This window comes from Myotis brandtii, unplaced genomic scaffold (genome assembly GCF_000412655.1).
Source record: "Myotis brandtii unplaced genomic scaffold, ASM41265v1 scaffold601, whole genome shotgun sequence".
NCBI classification, from domain to species: domain Eukaryota; kingdom Metazoa; phylum Chordata; class Mammalia; order Chiroptera; family Vespertilionidae; genus Myotis; species Myotis brandtii.
Window position 1 is genome coordinate 1520556 of NW_005370276.1, and position 6372 is coordinate 1526927.

Below are 6372 nucleotides of genomic sequence, written 5' to 3' on the forward strand. Positions count from 1 at the left end.
AAATTATTGATTGATTTTAGAGAGTGAGATAGGAAGGGAGGGTGGAAGAGAGAGAGAGGGAGAGAGAAACATAGATGACTGGTTGTTCCATTTATTTGTGCATTAGGAGCCAAACCTATTCTCTTTTTTAAATTCTTTTTTCCTTTTGCTGTTCTGATTGGGTGTTTTCTGCTTCCTTGTCTTAAAAAAATTTTTTTTATTGATTGATTTTTAGAGAGTGACATAGGAAGGGAGGGAAGGAAGGAGACAGAGAGAGAGAGAGAGAGAGAGAGAGAGAAACATAGATGACTGGTTGTTCCATTTATTTGTGCACTTATTGGTTGATCTTTTTTATTTTTTTAATATATTTTATTGATTTTTTACAGAGAGGAAGGGAGAGGGATAGAGAGTTAGAAACAACGATCAGCTGCCTCCTGCACGCCCCCTACTGGGGATGTGCCCGCAGCCAACGTACATGCCCTTGATCGGAATTGAACCTGGGACCCTTGAGTCCGCAGGCCGACGCTCTATCCACTGAGCCAAACCGGTTAGGGCTCATTGGTTGATCTTGTATGTGCCGTGACCAGGGATTGAACCTGCAACCTTGGCGACTCTTCCTCAAGTTCACCGAGCACCCTTATCACCAGGGTCTTTGAGCTCTTGCATCTGGCAGATTGCTTGTCTCCATTTTGTTGCGTTCTTTTCCTGGAGTTTTGTCCTGTTCTTTCATCTGGGACGCGTTTCTTTGTCTCCTCATTTTGGTGGCCTCCTTGCGTTGGTTTTTATGTATTTGGGAGAGCTGCTGTTTCTCCTGCACTTGGCCTAATGTAGTAGGTGTTTTGTAGGGTCCTTGACCACCTGAGCTGGGCACTCAGGTGCAGCCCACCTGCCCCTCCTGCCATGTGGGCTGTGTCCACCCTCCTGTTGTGTAGTTGAGCCCTGATTGTAGAGCGTTTCTTTGTCTCCTCATTTTGGCGGCCTCCTTGCGTTGGTTTTTATGTATTCGGTAGAGCTGCTGTTTCTCCTGGGCTTGGTCGAGTGGCCTAATGTAGTAGGTGTTTTGTCGGGTCCTTGACCACCTGCGCTGGGCACTCAGGTGCAGCCCGCCTGCCCCTCCTGCCATGTGGGCTGCGTCCACCCTCCTGTTGTGTAGTTGAGCCCTGATTGTAGCTGGGACCTCAATGGGAGGAGTTGATTCTCCCAGGCCCATTGGCTGCGCGGACTGGCTGCCACCATCCACTGTGAAGGGTGAGCTGTGCAGGGGCCCACCCCACTGAGCTCGCCTGACGTTCGCAGCTCTGGTGCCCGCTGAGTGCACCCCTTGAGCATGTCACTGGCGGAGGCTGTTGGATGGTGCCTCGACGTCCAGCCGGTGCACTGGCTCTGGGACCTCCTGGAGGCGCAGGCCGAGCTCAGTGGGAGGGGTTACTTAAATCCCTAAGTCGGGAAGTCCTCCCCAACTCAGGGGACCCTTGCACTGAGACCAGAAGGCTGAGGGGCAGCCATAGGAAAAGCTGGGGTTGGGGTTGGGGTGTGGAAATGTGTCTGGAGGGTCAGAGCGGCCAAGAGGAGACCAGTGTGGCTGGGGCGTTTAAGCCGGGGAAGGACACGGCTGGTCGATATTGGAAAAAGCACGCTGGCCCTAACCGGTTTGGCTCAGTGAAGGGTCCCAGGTTCGATTCCGGCCAAGGGCATGTACCTGGGTTGCGGGCACATCCCCAGTAGGGGGTGTGCAGGAGGCAGCTGATCGATGTTTCTCTCTCATCGATGTTTCTAGCTCTCTATTCCTCTCCCTTCCTCTCCGTAAAAAATCAATAAAATATATTAAAAAAAAAAAAGCACGCTGGGTGCCTGTGAAGGATGCGGGGAAGGACACGGCTGGTCGATATTGGAAAAAGCTCGCTGGGTGCCTGTGAAGGATGAACTGCAGGGTGCTAGAGAGCAGTAGGGAAAGCAGCAATGGATGTCATTACAAGGTTCCGGGCAAGAGATGATGGCAGTGGTGACCTGCCCAGGGTGAGGCAATGGCGACGGAGGGAGGTGATGGGCAGTGGGTCTACTCTCGCCTTGGTTTGGGGTGAGGGACGGGTAGCATTCTGGCAAAGTGATTGGGTGATTAATGGAGGGCCGTTTGCCAACTTGGGAAAACTGGGGGTGAATCCAGTTTTGGTTTTTTTTTTTCTGGAGAAAATCAAGAGTTGATCTGCTCAGGTCAAAGTCTTAGAACAGTGGTTCTCAACCTGTGGGTTGAGACCCCTTTGGGAGGGTCAAACGACCCTTTCACAGGGGTCGCCTAAGACCATCGGAAAACACGTATATAATTACATATTGTTTTTGTGATTAATCACTATGCTTTAATTATGTTCAATTTGTAACAATGAAATTGGGGGTCACCACAACATGAGGAACTGTATTAAAGGGTCGCGGCATCAGGAAGTTTGAGAAACACTGCTAGGGGCTTCTGGGGTTCCCTCTTAATGCTCTGTCTTACACCCAGAAAGGACTTGCCCAAACCTCATTTAGACCCCCAAACGTGGACTTGTTCATTTCCTGGTCTTAAAACTCAGCAATGGGCCAGCCCCTGAGCCCCAGAATGGTTTTCCTCAAATCCAGTCCTATAATTTTATGCTGTCACAGCCAGATTTAATGGCTCATGGCTACTGAACTTTTGCAATGTGGCGAACAACTAAGATGTGGTATAAGTAAAAAAAACACTGCCTTTTAAAGACAGAAAAATAAGAATGCCAAATATGTGGAAATGGTCATATTTGGGCACATTTGGTTAAATAAAATATTATTAACATTTATCTCACCTTCTCTTTCTTTTCTTAAAAAAAAAATGTTGTGCCCCAGCTGGTTTGGCTCAGTGGATAGAGCATCGACCTTCAGACTGAAGGGTCTCTGGTTTGATTCCTGTCAAGGGCACATGCCTGGGTTTTGGGCTCCATCCCCAGTAGGGGGCGTGCAGGAGGCAGCGGAGCCATGATTCCCTCCCATTGATGTTTCTATCTTCCTCTCCCTTCCTCTCTGAAATCAACAGAAATGTATTTTTAAAAATAATAAAAAAATTATGTTATTGATTTTAGAGGGAGAGAAAGGGAGAGGGATAGAAAGATAGAAACATTCATGAGGGAGAAACGTCCATTGGCTGCCTCCTGCATGCCCCCCACTGGGGATAGAGCTCCCAACCCCTGTATGTGCCCTGACTGGGAATCGAACTGGCAACTTCCTGGTTCGTGGGTCGTTTCTCAGCCAATTGAGCCACACGGGCCAGGGCTCACCTTTGCTTTTACTTTAGAAAAATATGTTTTTAGCCTGGCTGAAACATATGTTTTTAAATATGTTTTTATTGATTTTTTTCAGAGAGAGGAAGGGACAGAGAGAGAGAAACATCCATGTAATACACACTGATGGGCTGCCTGCTGCATGCTCCCTACTGGGGATCGAACAGGTGACCAGGGCATGGGACCTCCCTGGGATCCAACCAGGGACCTTCCGGTGCATGGGGCGACGCTCAACCCACTGAGCCACACTGGCCAGGACTTCACCTTCTTTAAAAATGTTGCTGGAATCAATTGGAAATTGACTGAAATCAATAAAAATATAAAAAATATTTTTTTTTGTTTAATTTTTTAAATTAAATTGTTTTATTGCTTAAAGTATTACAAAGAGTATTACATATGTCTCCTTTTTCCTCGCCCCCCTTGACAATCCCCTGGCCTCCCCTACCCCCCAGTGTCTTATGTCCATTGGTTAGGCTTATATGCATGCATACAAGTCCTTCATCCCACTGTATTTCTATTAGCAGGCGCCGCTCGAATCCAACTGGGGTAAAGTCCACCCACCAGCTCCTGTCGGTGGCGCCATGTCCGCCCCCACACAGGGTCACACTGTCCCAGGTCTTCCAGGTGAAGTCCTCCTTAATCTGGTTCCCGGTTAGACCTCAGAATGCCTTTGCCTTAGGCCCTGTCTTACAAATTAAATTTGGCTACTTCATGGGCCCTGGAGGGGGTTGAGAGAGGACGGAGTTTCCCCATCGACCCATCGACCCATCAACCCACCCCCGAACCCCAGAGGCTCTGGGCAAAGGGTGGGAAGAGGTGGGTGAGAGGCAGGTGGAGAGTGGAGCTGGGGAAGGGGTGGCTCCCCCCCTTTCCTGTTCTTGGGATCTGGATGCCTCCCTTCACGTCCCTCATAAAGCGAACAACTCAAACTCCACTACTAATAATTTTTTTTAAAAAAATGGTGCTGTCCTCAGGGAGAAAGTGCTTTCTTCCGTGTCAGGAATGGACTCCTCCCGTCCTTGAGATGCTTACTGTATCTTTCATAAAAAGGACTCTCTTTCCACCCTGGCTGGTTAGCTCAGTGGTTAGAGAGTGGGCCCCGCAGACTGAAGGGTCACACCTGGGTTTCGGGTTCGATCCCTGGCCCCGAGTTCAATGTCTCTCTCGGTGTTTTCCTCCCTCCCTTCCGCTCTCTCTCTAAAGATCAATGGGGAAAATATCTTCCAGTGAGGATTAAAAAAATAAAAATAAGGACTCTTTCCAACTCGAGGTCCTAATAACTCTTGTTGTAGTTACTGTTTTTAATGGTGCGGGTCTCCCTCCAACCATTGTTAGGAACGGTCTCTCTTGGTTACTAAAGCAGCTGAGCCATGTCTGTCTTCCTAGAACCCATAATGGGAAGTTCCCAGGAACGAGGACACTCCCCCAAAGGCTCATTCCAAGAATACCAGGCTTCGGAGATTAGAAAAGGATGGTGGGTGGGGTTTACATCCTGTGGCGACAGACGTGGACTCTTCCCGTACCCTTTGCCCCAAATTTCTCAATGGCCCCGGGGCGGTCCCGTTCCGGAGGCCTTGCCTTCCCCAAAGGGGGTCCCCGGGACCCAACACAACGGATCCCCCTATTACTTCCTTTTAACCAACGTTGTTCAGTACCAGGTCCCATTCTTTTTTCTCAAATATATTTTTATTAATTTTTTACAGAGAGGAAGGGAGAGGGATAGAGAGTTAGAAACATCGATGAGAGAGAGACATCGATCAGCTGCCTCCTGCACACTCCCCACTGGGGATGTGCCCGCAACCAAGGTACATGCCCTTGACCGGAATCGAACCTGGGGCCCTTCAGTCCACAGGCTGACGCTCTATCCACTGAGCCAAACCGGTTAGGGCTCAGTCCCATTCGTGCTGAGGAGCTCCAAGGCTGGAGGAGGAGGAGACTCACAATTTTGACTTGCTATCTGTATAATGGCGTTATGATTTGCAAAAAAAAAAAAAGAAAGAAAAAGAAAAAAAAGAAGGCATTGTATATTGAAAAGTGATGAAAAGCCAAAATATACTGTAAATCTGGCTGACCCTTCCTGGCTGTGTGACCTTGGGCAAGACAGTTAACCTTTCTGGACCTTAGTTTTCGCCTCTGCTTAATGCAGCGGTTCTCAACCTGTGGGTCGCGACCCCTTTGGCGGTGGAACGACCCTTTCACAGGGGTCGCCTAAGACCATCCTGCATCTCAGATATTTACATGGCGATTCATAACAGTAGCAACATTACAGTGATGAAGTAGCAACGAAAATAATTTTATGGTTGGGGGTAAAAACATGAGGAACTGTTTTAAAGGGCCAGAAGGTTGAGAAACACTGGATATGAATGGCTGTTTCCTCGGCCCTGGGAACCCTAAGTTAGGTCGGGACTTCTCGGCCGCCAGACAGGGGAGGAGGCGGGGATAGGGACCTCTTCTTGGAAGAAGATTGAAGGAGTCGTGGGTGGAGGAGATTAGGGAGAAATGGGAACAGACAGACGCTTGCGCAGTAAACACCTCACGCTTTCTCGTCCCTCCCACATCCTTCTCTGCAGCAGGGAATTGCAGGCGGCGCTCCACCTATCCCAGCCCAGCCGAGTGACACCCTCCCTTAGCCACCTTTCATCGCCCTCCTCCCGCCCATATAACCGCCCACTCGAGGGCGGGACTAGGACGGACACGGCGAATCCGCGATGCCTGCGGGGGCGATCTCCTCGCCCATTGGCCTCAGCCGACGCAAGTCTCACCTCCTCGAGCCCGCTCCCCCGCCTTCCTTCACGTCAATCCCTCGCTTACGGGAGAGCGTCCTGATCCAATCACTGCCGGACCCGGCCGCGCGGAGGGGGCGGTCCCACCGTACGTAATCGAACTCCGCCCGTCTCTTGGGCAACGCCTCCTCCCAAACGGAAATAGCGGGGCGCAGGACCAATCGCAGCGGCGTGCCTTTGTCCTGAGGCCAATGAGCGAGGGAGCGAGGGAGAGCCCGCGTGTGAGCGGCAGTAACCTGAGCCAATGGGCGGTGAAGTCTCAGGCGGCCGAGGAGAGGGGAGGGGCTGGGGGCGGTGCTGCTGCCTGCCAGCCCGCCCGCCCGCCC